General features: G+C 42.4%; 1 protein-coding gene across 1 annotated transcript in view; it reads right to left on the bottom strand.

The window, feature by feature from the left end:
• PTPN14 (protein tyrosine phosphatase non-receptor type 14) overlaps positions 1 to 14,758 on the bottom strand; it is a 205,272-nt gene that overhangs the window by 168,223 nt on the left and 22,291 nt on the right. The gene's annotated exons all lie outside the window — the stretch shown is intronic.

Below are 14,758 nucleotides of genomic sequence, written 5' to 3'. Positions count from 1 at the left end.
TATCTTGCTATTTCACTGACCCTGGAAAAGTTACCTTTGGCAAAGTACAATTTTCCTGGAAAAACTGCAGTTGGGCTGATATTCTCAGTTAGGCCTCCTATATCTGATAAAGAGCTTTGTACTCAACTTTTCAAAGCTCTTAATACCTAGGTATAATTTCCTGCACTCCTCTTTCAAAAACATAAAAGCAGGAAGTACACCTCCACCTCACCCCAGAGGAGCTAGATTAACCCTGCCACTGCCAGGTTCTCAAGAAAATTTCTCTGTATTGGCACCTGCATAGCTGATGAGCCCAATATTAAAATAATAACAAATTTTTGCTTCTACAGTGTCTTCACCCTTCCTTTTTTCACAATTGAAGCCACACTATCGAAGGGGTAGGAACAATTTCTCTATGTCTTTTGTGTTTTGGTTTTGTTTTCAATGCCAACAATGCAAGAGGCCAAGGTACCATATACGAATTGAAAAGTAATTCAAAGCCCTTCAGAGTATCCTTTGCAAGGATGGCAGTGACCAGTGAGAGACGTTGCTGTCCCCACTGAAATATATTTAAAAGAGTCATCACTGTGCAATGTATGCTGGGCTGATATGACATCTGCCAGAAAGCTAGCATTCCTACAAAAGCGGACAGTTTATTAAGATATGTTGACTTTCCTGCTGGACATCATTCTTGCCAGATTAGCACCAGAGCAAAACAAACACAAAATGTGGTTGGTAAAGTTTGTTTGAAGTTACGTACTACTAAAAGCTTACCGCGGCAATACATAGTACTACCAGTACTGTAAATATTTATTTTCCTTGGGAATAGATTCAAAGGAAATAGAAAGGCAGTGTTTGTTTGAAAACACTGGATTAATTTTGATATTAAAAAAAAAAAAAAAAACTCAGAGAGGCAGGCAGGTGCTAAGTGTCCCATCTAGGGAAATTCTAATCTTTACAAACAGAAAAGGCACACACATTCCTTTGTTACTATCATATCCCCACTTGATAGGAATTCCTGTTCCCCACCCCACCCCACTCCACCCACGCTACACACCAGGCATACTCCTCCCGGCTTCTGGAATATGCCTTAAACTTTAAGGCATCTGCTCTCCTCTCTCACAGTTCATGTTCCCTCTTTCCTCCTGGAGAAATTCTTTCTCATCTTCCCACCAAATATGTCCTATCCATCCTTCCAGGCCCAGCTATCTCCTCCTCTCCTAAGGCTGTCACCTGCCATCTAGGCAAATGTAATCAGTCCCGCCTCTAAGCCTTTACAATGTCATGCCCACATCCTTCACAGGGCAATCGCCAGCCCTGCACAGCTACCTCCTTCTGCCTCAAGGACACGGTCACCTCCATTTCTGTGAAGGCATGGTCAGTGTAGTATAAAATTTTCCCCATAAACAAACTTTAGGTATGTATGACAAAATGTATGATATTTCTTCCTTTCTGAAATAATTACTGCATCAAAACTTAAGGATCCTAAATGGAGAAGGGAAAAGCCTTCAAGTATGTCTCCTTGGCACACTAACCACCAAGGTTAAGATTAACTCAAGACAAAGTGCACATTGAATCTAAAGAAGCTTGAGACGCTACTGCTAGGTCAACTCACCAAATTTAATGAGCATAATATTAAAAAAAAAAAAAACTAAAGTAAGAAATATCCAAAAATCTAATCATAGCACTAGCCAGAGGCCATAAATGAAAATATGCAGAAACACATCAGCAAAGTGAAACTTACCTTTTTGTGAGATGACATGAAAAGAAAAATATAATTGGAGGCAGGGGGAGTAGGGAGGGAAAGGGACCCTTCCCTAGTCCCTTTAGACTATAGAAAGCTTTATATTCGTGATCCGAGGCAGGCGGATTGCTTGAGCTCAGGAGTTTGAGACCAGCCTGGCCAATATAGCGAAACTGTGTCTCTATAAAACATACAAAAATTATCCAGGAGTGGTGGCACGTGCCTGTAATCCCAGCTACTCTAGAGGCTAAGGTGGGAGGATCACTTGAGCCTGGGAGGTGAGGGTTGCAGTGAGCCAAGATCGTGCCACTGCACTCCAGCCTGCGTGACACAGAGACTCAATCTCTAAAAACAAAATAAAATATAGAAAGTTGATAATATAAAGACCTCTAAAGAAGGTACTTAAAATATAAAAAACTTATAAAATCCCCCCCAGAGGGAACAATGCGTTGGTATCTTTTCATAACCCCTCAGCTACCATATTTATTTCACCTAGCACATGGTAAACAATAAATGTTTGTCAAAAGATTGAACTGGGTACTGTATCCGAAAATCCATCATGGATGGGATAGATTTCTCTTCCCGAGGATGAAATTATTGTTTTGGAGAGGATGGAAAAACACATCATGTAAAAATGTCAGAGATATTTCTACCCAACTAAAATATGACACCAATATATCCAAACCACTACTCTCTATTCACCACTACTAATAAAAGAAACTCCCTAACCAGATTCAGAAACAGCCCTTTTAGAATCTGATGAATGATATCCCCAGAACGACAATACTTTATTTCACATCTTCATTTCATTAAGGTCATTAAGCATATTAAATATGGTATATTACATAAACTATTCCAAATATAGGCTTTTGTCTTGGATAGTATTATCCTCTATTATCCACTGTGGTAGATGATCTATTTCACAAAGAATGAAAAACAGTAGATAATGACCAAGGAATTTATTCATACAGAGAGGATGAGTCTTCAAAAATGAACTTCCTCTGGGTTCTCTTGAGCCCAAGGACTGAAACCATCTAAAATCCCACTGGGCAGATGGGCCGGCTGGGTGCAAGTGGGACAGAACAAGGAAGGGGTACAGTTACCCTATTATTTGTGCTACCTGTAAATACAATAGCTATTCACTTTATTTTAGATAAAGTTATATTCAGCTAAACTGAAACAAAAAAAAAGAGGTAAAATTAAGTAACTACGCTACCCCAAAAAAAGTCTTTACATTCAGGCAGCAAGATAAATAAATGTTAGTTTGAGGAAAATGTCCTAAGAATATCTGCCTTGTGTTCTGTTTTATATTTCAGGTATGTTGACTTTAAACTAATTTCCTAGATAATTTGATCATTGCCTTTAATTAAAAAGAACAAAACAAAACAGGCCAGGCACAAACGCCTGTAACCCTAGCACTTTGGGAGTCCAAGGCAAGCAGATCACCTGAGGTCAGGAGTTCAAGACCAGCCTGGCCAACATGGTGAAACCCCACCTCTACTAAAAATACAAAAATCAGCCAGGTGTGGTGGTGGGCACCTGTAATCCCAGCTACCTGGGAGGCTGAGGCAGGAGAATCGCTTGAACCTGGGAGGTTGCAATGAGCTGAGATCATGCCACTGCACTCCAGCCTGGGCGACAGAGCAAGACTCTGTCTCAAAAAACAAAACAAAACAAAACAAAACAAAACTCAAGAATCAAGAGGGAAGCACCTTTATATAGCATTGCATTCCTGTATTAAAGCCCTCACCACTCCAAAAATGATCTGATTGAGTCTGTTCCCCCATCCCCATCTCCAACTGGAAGCACCTTATTTATTTTCATAGTTCCTGCCCCATACTTGCAACACAGTGAGTTCTCAATAATGCTTGCTGGTCCATAATATACTGAAGTAATTTCCTAATATACATTGATATATTCCAGGGACAGTTTCAGATACTGAAGCACTCTTATTTGTATAGCAGGCTAACACTAAATTATTCTTATTTACTTGTTAAACCAATCCTGCCTAGCCTTCTGCTAGGTGATAGAGATAATTGCTTGTATATACTGTTTTTTGAGTAGCATATTACATGAAAGTTCTTTCAAATTAATCTGGATTATTAATATTCATAAAATTTTAACCCTCCCACCCCATGAAATCTTTTATTCAAAATATAAGCAAGCAGGCTGGGTGCTGTGGCTCATGCTTGTCATCCTAGCACTTTGTGAGGCCAAGGGGGGCGGATGGCTTTAGCACAGGAGTTCGAAACTACCTGGGCAACAAAGAAAGTTCTGTCTCTACAAAAAATAAAAAATTAGCTGGGCATGGTGGCTAGTGCCTATAGTACCAGCTACTTGGGAGGGTGAGGTGGGAGGATCCCTTGAGCCTGCGGGGTTCAAGGCTGCAGTAAGCTATGATGGTGCCACTGCACTCCAGCCTGAGTGACAGAGCAAAACCCGTCTCAAAAATATGTATATATATATATACACATATACATATATATGTGCAGAACAGCCAGGTATGAATCAAAGTCTGTCTGCCCATCTGCCCATCATTTAGTAGAGATGCAATGAGAAAATGAACAACAGCTAAGCTGGCAATGACTACTGACCCCAGAGCTTACTATGTGGCAGGCTTTCTTAAGGAGAAAATGTTATGAACGTCTTATCCAAAGAAACTGTCCTCTTTTCTTTCTTTGATTCTCTGTAAACTACATCTAAACCAATAAATATATAGTAACAATAAAAATGACGAAACTGAGAAGGTTTTAGAATGCTTTTGTTTTAAATTAGACTGTGGTAAGCAATGGAATCAAGCCATCAACTCCAGCATAACAGATACAATACTAAGAATGGTGGAACAGAAGTTTTGATTCAAGAAAGTTACACAAAAAGAATGAAGAATTTTCCGCAAAACAGAATTTAAATACTTCAGGATGCCTGGAATCTAAAAGAAAATGTCAAGTAGTTCAGCAGCAGGTGGGAACAGAAAGGGCCTCATTACATTCCTCATCAAACTCACCCATGACCACTGCACTGATGGCCATCTCTCCACGGTGGGAAGAGAGGAGCAGGCTAAATGCAATCTACAGGGCCCCCTCCAGTCCCCGCTTTTACTGTTCTGCATGCCCCATATACTTTCCTCCATCACTCTGACTTGTTGAGTTTATTGGGATCAGTCTTGTGATTAAGTGCCTTGTAAATAAATACAAAACATTTCACCAGTTCACTCAAATGTTTTACTGCCTGACCTCCTGCTTGGAGGTTACACATGGAGCTGATGAAAAAAATGTCTTAAGCATTCTTTTCTACCCACCTGGACTAAATTGTTATTTACCCCAGGCCAGTGACTCTTTAAAGAAGCTAAAATTGCCTGCCTTCTTTCTGTAACACTGGGGTAAATAAAACAGATTCACAATGCCTAACAGTTCCACATGTCATTTCACAGAAGGCATCTGAGGGAAAAAGAGTCATCTGTTTTCCTAAGTAGAAAATGAAATTTATCTTTGGAGAAATAACAGTTTTTTTAAAGGAAGCTCAATGCAATTTAAAAAATAAAAACATGTTTTCTTGAAAACACATGAATCAGTGAGAGATCCATGGCCCACATGGCATGTTAATCGCTTTATAAAAATATTTCTCATATAAATGCATACACGAGTATGTTGTTTTCATAAAGTACTTGACAGCCCCTTAGTTAATGGCAAAAAGGACTTCTCAGCTACCTGCTCTAGCCAAGGTATAGAAAAGAGCCTTCTGATATAATCATCCAATTAAAACGGCAGATCCCTTCCTTGAGAGAAAAAGATGTATAAATACTAAATATGACAGTATAAACAAACAGAAACAAGAAAGAACGGCCGGACATGGTGGCTCACACCTGTAATCCCAGTACTTTGGGAGGCCAAAACGGGTGGATCACCTGAGGTTAGGAGTTTGAAACCAGCCTGGCTAACATGGTGAAACCCCATTTCTACTAAAAAATACAAAAAATTAGGTGGGCGTGGTGACGTGCACCTGTAATCCCAGCTACTCAGGAGGCTGAGGCAGGAGAACCGCTTGAACCTGGGAGGCGGAGGTTGCAGTGAGCCAAGATAGCGCCACTGCACTCCAGCTTGGGCAACAAGAGCGAAGCTCCATCTCAAAACACACACACACACACACACGAACGAAAGAACTAGAAGAGTTCAATAAGAAAAACGACTAAAGGTAGGAAAATAATGCAGTTAGGAAAAGTGTGGGCACAACTGATGCAGCACGTCCCCCAGTTGTTTGTCAGAAGGTACCTAAAACCATGTTTCATGAGGTCTTTTTTGTACTTAATCCACAACAAAATATAAATCTGAAGCTTCTTTTTTTTTGAGATGGAGTCTCACTCTGTTGTCCAGGCTAGAATGCGGTGGCACGATCTCAGCTCACTGCAACCTCTGCTTCCCAGGTTCAAGCAGTTCTCCTGCCTCAGCATCCCTAGTAGCTGGAATTAGAGGCATGCACCATCACACCCGGCTAATTTTTGTATTTTTAGTAGAGACAGAGTTTCGCCATGTTGGCCAGGCTGGTCTTGAACTACTGGCCTCAAGTGATCTGTCTGCCTCAGCCTCCAAAAGTGCTGAGATTACAGGTGTGAGCCACTATGCCTGGTCTGAAGCTCCTTATATCATCTTTTCCCCCACAACTATGAGAGATTTCATACCAGTAATGTAGGATCTTAAGGATCAAAAGTAGCTTCAGTGGAATATGGAAACCTACGGCAAGTTTGGAAGTTGGTACAATCACTACCAAAGTAAGCTTCGATTAAATTAATATCTCGTTTTCAAAAGCAGTAACTTGCAAAATGGCCAGTCAACAAATAGCTAATTCAACTCAAATAACTATCTGTGTTCAGAAAAGGAACAAGCAGGATAGAAACATCCAAGCCTGCAGAACGTAACTACTAAATATATATGCAATACGTGTTTTCTATCAGATTCTGAAACAAATTCACTGTCCTAATTATATTCAGTTTAAACCAGCATAAAAAACAGTTAACATTCATTGAGCCTACATCAAATGGTGGTTAAGTGGAGGAGGTTGCTGAGAAGTGCAGTTAACCAATTCAAGGCCATTTTAAATAAAGGACAAGAAAAGTGAAAATGAAGACCACCATAGGGAAAAAATAAAGACCGCAAGCAGTAAAAGCTTTACTTATAAACAAAAGACAACCAATTGTGAAAATAAATGCCATGGTGTTTTAAATGACTTAATGTGGGCAACTCCTTAAGACTTATAAAATAAAATAAAAAAAAAAAAAAAAAAAAAAAAAAAAAAGATCTTATAATGAAAATAAATATGGCAGGAGGAATCAATCGGATGTGAGACATTAGGATACATAATGCTAAATGACAGTAATGGGAGAAAAAACAAAAAAAAAAAAAAAAAAAAAAAAAAAAAAAAAAAAAAAAAAAAAAAAAACAATTACATTTAAAATGCTGGCAAGATAAGACTGAGGAGAAAGAAGGCAGTCACCCGACCTATTCAGAAGCAGGGAAACACTAAATCGAGATCTTTTGAAATTGCAGTGGTGATCAGAAGCTGACTACAGACCAAAATAATGAAAATTATTCTCACTCCTAAGACTCAGTCATACTTAGTGAGGCACCTAAGGTTATGGGAGATTAATGTGCTTATTCATCCTTGGACAATCCTTACATTGTCACAATATAGGACCTACAAGGACAGGCCAGATCCATCTTCATAGAGGCAGTGCCCTTGAACCTGGCACCCCAAGGTCAACACAGTCTCTCACAGAAACACATCCACTTCCCCACATATCCCCATATCATCCCATTTTTCTTATACATCTCTTATTGGAAGTCCTTCCTAACCAGGAATGAACCCAGAGCAATCTGTCATGCACTGCATGACAACATCTCAATTAATGACGGATCACATACACGACAGTGGCCCCAGAAGATTATAATACCGTATTTTTACTGTGCCCTTTCTATGTTTTGATACACAGATACTTACCATTATGTTACAACTGTCTACAGTATTCAGTACAGTAACATGCTATACAGGTCTGTAGCCTAGGAGCAATAGGCTACACCACCTAGCCTAGGTGTGTAGTAGGCTCTACCATCTAGGTTTGTGTAAATATATTCTATAATGTTTGCTCAACGACTAAATTGCCTAATGAGTCAATTCTCAGAACATACCCCCTTGTTAAGCAACCACAGATTTGACAACTAGGGGCCCTGAGTGCAGTTTCAGTGACCCCACTTCCAGGGGTATCCGGGCTGCTGGCCCCAGGAGTACTGGCCACCGCCACAAAGCCTGGAGTCCCTCTTCCTCCTCCTGCTGTGGCTGACCAGGATCCTTGAGTTCCTGTCACTGAACACCGGGGCTGGGAATCTATTTTTGCACTGAAATAGTATTTGAGAGTAACCAGAATTTTTTTTTTTTTTTTTTTTTTTTGAGATGGAGTCTTGCTCTGTCACCCAGGCTGGAGTGCAGTGGCGCAATCTCAGCTTACTGCAACCTCTGCCTCCTGGGTTCAAGTGATCCTCCTGCCTCAGCCTCCCAAGTAGCTGGAATGATAGGCATGCACCAACACGCCTGGCTAATTTTTGTATTTTTAGCAGAGACGGGGTTTCACCAGGTTGGCCAAGCTGGTCTCAAACTTCTCACCTTGGGTGATCTACCTGCCTCAGCCTCCCAAAGTGCTGGGATTACAGGCATGAGCCACCATGTCCGGCTGACAAGATTCTATAGTATGCTACATAAGAGGCAAGAAGGCTTTTGCCAGACAGCTGAGAACTAAAGCACCAATTTTCACATCGTTCTATAAGAAAATCAATTCCTCATTGCAAGCTGATTTACAAGTTTTTGAAACCACTTCTATATGAAGTGGGCCTAGAAGAGGAAACAGTATGCATGTATCAAGGCAGTAAAAGTGAAGAGGGCTGGGCGTGGTGGCTCATGCCTGTAATCCCAGCTACTTGGGAGGCTGAGGCAGTAGGATTGCTTGAGTCCAGGAGTTCAAGACTAGCCTGGGCAACAAAACAAAGACTCTGTCTCTAACAAAAATGTAAAAATTAGCTAGGCAGGATGCTGCACACCTGTAGTCCCAGCTCCTTGGAAGGCTGAGGCAAGAGGATCCCTTGAGCCCAGGAGGTCAAGGCTGCAGTGGGCTATGATGGTGCCACTGCATTCCAGCCTAGACAACAAAGAGAGACCCTATCTCTTAAAAAAAGGGGGGAGGGGGCGGGTGGAGAAGGATTCAAAATATAATAGGATCAATGGAAGGACAACATATCTCCTGTGAAATTTATTTTTTCAGACTATGCTCCTCTCCAGCAACCTCTAACATATCAGCTATGGCTTCCTATTTCAAAATCCTTCACCCACCTCCCAATCTTCTCTTTTCTCTCTTGTCTGTCACATCCTGTTCTCTAGAGATTTCCAGCCCAGAATTTGAAACACCCCAAGTGTCTCAAATTATTTCAAAATAAGTTATGAAACTTTCAAAACAAATTAATGTAGTAAGTGTACACTATAAAGGAATCTGCCATGGAGGGTGTCAGGAAACCCAAAACCCTGGAGATCATGTTGCAATTCCCAAAAGGAAGCAAACCACAGCTCAGGAGAGGCCAAGGAGGTATATATGTAACATACAGCAGTCCCACAAACACTTTAAAGAACTACGCAGAATCAGCACTAAATCTCTGCGAAGATTCAGAAGTCGGTGCCAGCACTGTGACAGAAGGCAACGTTTTGCAGAGGGCAGTGGAGGTACAACAGAATATGTATCTTTTTCCACGGTGGAGCAAAACTTCAGCTAAATTCTACTAAACCTCTTACCCCAACCACTTCCAACCTCTGACGGGACACTTTTCTAAAATGATCCCAACAATCCTGGTGAACCTCTGAAAATATATCCAAACAAAATTAATTGTAATGTAAACAAATGTAAAAACAAGTATACTGCATACGTTATAGTCCCATTTCTCATGGGAAGGGTCAGCTGCGAATGCTAAGATCGTTCAAATAACATGAATTATCACTGCAAAACAAAAGTTTAAATTAACTACTTAAATTTGCTACTTGAATCTTTCCTGGACAAAAACAAACCTGGCAACTAGTTTCTTATGAAAAGTAAACAGCACAGAAGTTTCCTCTTTCACTCTGACCGCAAATTCAACCACAGAGTTAAAACAAAAAGTTTTCTAGAATTCATGAATCTGTACAGAGGTGTTCAGCTGGGAACCTTGGGAATCATATTCTACTAGATCAACTAAGTCAACAAAGAAAAAGAAACTGAGTCATGAGTGGCTAAGTAACTTGCCTAAAACCAAAATAGCTAATTAGTGACTTGGGACTCAGGTTTCTGAAATTCCACAGGCATGCACTTTCCACTAGACCACATGGGTGAGGATGGGGGATGGTAGGAGGAGGTGCAAAAATTCAAAATGGACTTGGCCCGTTACACATCTGCCCAGAGTAGTTTCATCTTACATGGCCTAAGGGACTCTCAAGGAACAAGCTAGAGTCAACTTTTTTTTTTTTTAAGACGGAGTCTTGCGCTGTCGCCCAGGCTGGAGTGCAGTGGCATGATCTCGGCTCGCTGCAGCCCCTGCCTCCTGGGTTCCAGTGATTCTCCTGCCTCAGCCTCCTGGGTAGCTGGGATTACAGGTGCACACCACCACGCCCAGCTAATTTTTGTATTTTTAGTAGGCACAGGTTTTCACCATGTTGGCCAGGCTGGTCTCGAACTCCTAACTTCAGGTGATCCACCTGCTTCCACCTCCCAAAGTGCTGGGATTACAGGCGTGAGCCACCACGCCTGGCCAAGCTAGAGTCACTTCTAATGGTGCCTGGGTAGCGTTTTTAGACAATAAAGTGACTAAAATTAATTTGGAGTCAGAGTATACACATACCAACAGCAATTCAAATACCATTCCAAAAGTCACTATTTGATTTTCTAAAGGTCAGATAGGAATTAAAGGAAAAATGCCATTTGAATGTATTCAATTGCCAATAAAATATACACTCCAAGGAGACTGACTACCCTTAGAATCTGTTAAGTAAGGACTCAAGGTCCCCAGATAGTTAAAAGAAAAAAAAAAAGTAGAAAAAGAGAGATAGCTCTGGTAGAAAAAAAAAAAAAAAAACACACAGTTCTTAGAGCACCACAACCACAGCAATGAAAGTGAGAGGTGACAGCGTGCTGGCAGTCCTCACAGCGCTGGCTCTCTCTCGACGCCTCCTCTGCCCGGGCTCCCACTTTGGTGGCACTTGAGGAGCCCTTCAGCCCACCGCTGTGGGAGCCCCTTTCTGGGCTGGCCAAGGCCAGAGCTGGCTCCCTCAGCTTGCAGGGAGGTGTGGAGGGAGAGGCGAGAGTGGGAACCGGGGCTGCATGCGGCGCTTGCGGGCCAGCTGGAGTTCCGGGTGGGCGTGGGCTTGGCGGGCCCTGCATTCGGAGCAGCCAGCCGGCCCTGCTGGCCCCGGGCAATGAGGGGCTTAGCACCCAGGCCAGCAGCTGCGGAGGGTGTACTGGGTCCCCCAGCAGTGCCAGCCCACCAGCGCTGCGCTCAATTTCTTACCGGGCCTTAGCTGCCTTCCCGCGGGGCAGGGCTCGGGACTTGCAGCCCGCCAATGCCTGAGCCGCCCACCCACTCCATGGGATCCTGTGCGGCCCGAGCCTCCCCGACGAGTGCCACAACCTGCTCCACGCGCCCAGTCCCATCGACTACCCAAGGGCTGAGGAGTGCGAGCGCACAGCGCGGGACTGGCAGGCAGCTCCACCTGCAGCCCCGGTGCAGGATCCACTGGGTGAAGCCAGCTGGGCTCCTGAGTCTGGTGGAGATGTGGAGAACCTTTGTGTCTAGCTCAGGGATGCTAAACGCACCAATCAGTGCCCTGTCAAAACAGACCACTGGGCTCTACCAATCAGCAGGACGTGGGGTGGGGCCAGATAAGAAAATAAAAGCAGGCTGCCCGGGCCAGCAGTGGCAACCCGCTGGGGTCCCCTTCCACACCGTGGAAGCTTTGTTCTTTCGCTTTTTGCAATAAATCTTGCTACTGCTCACTCTTTGGGTCCATGCTGCTTTTATGAGCTGTAACACTCACTGCGAAGGTCTGCAGCTTCACTCCTGAAGCCAGCAAGACCACAAGCCCACCGGGAGGAACGAACAACTCCAGACGTGCCTTCTTAAGAGCTGTAACACTCACCGCGAAGGTCTGCAGCTTCACTCCTGAGCCAGCGAGACCACGAACCCACCAGAAGGAAGAAACTCCCAACACATCGGAACATCAGAAGGAAAAAACTCCAGACGCTCCACCTTAAGAGCTGTAACACTCACCACGAGGGTCCACGGCTTCATTCTTGAAGTCAGTGAGACCAAGAACCCACCAATTCTGGACACAAAAGGAACCCAAGATTATATCCAAGTACTGACTGGCCCAAACACAGCAAAGAGGAGGCATTCTGATTATCATGATAAAGTGTTTGAAAAATCCAGGTTTAGTTTAGGTTTGAGATGTGTGGAAGAAGTGATGAGACAGAAAAGAGGAAAAAATAGAAAACCAGAGGAGAGGAAAGAAAGTCATGAAGTGGTAAAGAGAGCAGGTGGGCCGGGCGCGGTGGCTCATGCCTGTAATCCCAGCACTTTGGGAGGCCAACGCGGGCGGATCACCTGAGGTTGGTAGTTTGAGACCAGCCTGACCAACATTGAGAAACCCTGTCTCTACTAAAAATATAAAATTAGCTGGGCGTGGTGGCACATGCCTGTAATCCCGGCTACTGGGGAGGCTGAGTCAGGAGAATCACTTGAACCCGGGAGACAGAGGTGGGGATGAGCCGAGATCACGTCATTGCACTCCAGCCTGGGCAACAAAAGCAAAACTCCGTCTCCAAAAAAAAAAAAAGAGCAGGTGATAAGGCGAGAAGGTGCGGATCTCAGAGCCTTGGCAGGAAAGCCCCCACCTTCAGCAGAGGAAAGCTCCGGTCAAGGCATACACATTAGACCAGATGGTAAAGGACATTTGTAGGTTTCTGTCTGCGTGCAGGAGAGGTTTCTATAGAATATATTGGGTCTATACTTTTGCTCTCCCTGTTCCAGAACTTGATCTTATGCATTCGATCAGGAGTGACCAATGCCAACTTAGAAATTTATACTGCGAAGCCCTAATTCTCAAGGCGACTCAGCTCATTCTTAACCCAAAATGCCTACTATCTGGGGAAATCACTTCAGAATTCAAAAATTCTGAATAAAGGGATTTAATCACCCCTAACCATTATAATGGAGGATAGCCTTGAAGCATGCATCAATAATTCCACTGCCATTTCAGAATCTTCTCTAAAAATTAATTATATATTTTTTAACAATTTCTTTTTTAGCATTCCTTTCTATTAACCAAAAACTTCTATTGACATAACAGTGTTTCCTCTTACTTCCAAGATTCTGAACAGTCATTTGGCTAAAACATGGACTGGATCTCGGACTAAGGCAGAAATGCATGCTGAGGAACACATGCCTAGTCAAACACAACGAAGTAGAAAAATCTATAAGGTGGTGGGGACAGTAGGTAAGCTGAACTTGCAGACTATCAGCCAAATGCAGTCTGGTGGTTTTAAAATGTTTTTCTCTTCATAGCTTTTTTACTAAAAGTCTGTAAGGAACCTTTAAGCATCAGTAAGATACACAGAAAGAAGAATGGTTACAATATTGAAAATAGTAACACTGATAAGCACTTCTCTTGACAGCTTCTCTCTAAAGTCACTTCTCTCTAAAGGCAAAAGTTACTGAGCACCTACCAAGGATCAATAATGCAATAAGACACTCTAAGTCATCTATGAATATTTAATATTCATGTATAAAACAAAACAGTGACTAAATACAGCCTTACAAATTATAAAATCTGGCAGTATGTAAACTGGGCAATCCTTGGAAGAGAAGTTTTGGCAACAAAGAACATAAAAATGTATATGTTATTTTATTTCATGCATTAAACCTACTCCCGGGAATTCAACCCAAAGGAATAACTGGAAAGAAAAAAAGACACTATATGTACTAAGACATTAATGGTATTTTATTTATAGTAGCCAAACAAACACCTGGAAATAACCCAAATAGTCAACAAATGGAAATTGTTAATTATAATGTACTACTCAATGAGCTATACATCCATTAACATTATAAGTATATTAGGAATACGTAGCAACAGAGAAAAGTGTGACTAAAAAGATAAATGGGAAGAAAAGCAGAAAAAGTATTCTCACAATATATTGCTCTATGTGACTATTATTCTAAATATATGACGTGATTACAGTTATATAATAAAAGTTTAGAAATAATATATAAAAACGCAGTGGATATACTTGAGCGGTAGGGTAATTGGTTTTAATATTCTTGAGATACTTTAAGAACTGAGGTATGGGGGCTGGGCGTGGTGGCTCACACCTCTAATGCCAGCACTTTGGGAGGCCGAGGTGGGCGGATCACTGGAGATCAGGAGTTCAAGACCAGCTTGGTCAATATGGTGAAACCCCATCTCTACTAAAAACACAAAAATTAGCCAGGCGTGGTGGTATATGCCTATAATCCTAGCTACTCAGGAGACTGAGGCACAAGAATCATTTAAATCTGGGAGGTGGAGGTTGCAGTGAGCCGAGATCGTGCCACTGCACTCCAGCCTGGGTGACAGAGCAAGACTCCATCTCAAAAAAAAAAAAAAAAAAAAAAGAATTGAGGTATGGTTGTTTTAAAAAACGGGCTTTAGCTTGATGATACCCACAGCCTACGTAAGTCAAGAAGATAGGGCCGGGTATGGTGGCTCACACCTATAGTTCTAAGACTTTGGGAGGCCAAGGTGCGAAAATTACTTAAAGCCAGGAGTTTGAGACCAGCCTGGGGAATATAGCAAGATCCTCATCTCTACCAAAAAAGAAATTAAAAATTAAAAAATTTAGCTGTGTGTGGTGGCGGACGCCTGTAGCCCCAGCTACACAGGAAGCTGAGGTGGGAGGATCACTTCAGCCCAGGAGTTCGAGGCTGCAGTGAACTATGATCA

The sequence above is a fragment of the Nomascus leucogenys genome, chromosome 5 (genome assembly GCF_006542625.1).
Source record: "Nomascus leucogenys isolate Asia chromosome 5, Asia_NLE_v1, whole genome shotgun sequence".
Taxonomy (NCBI): domain Eukaryota; kingdom Metazoa; phylum Chordata; class Mammalia; order Primates; family Hylobatidae; genus Nomascus; species Nomascus leucogenys.
This window is presented reverse-complemented; position numbering and strand designations above follow the sequence as displayed.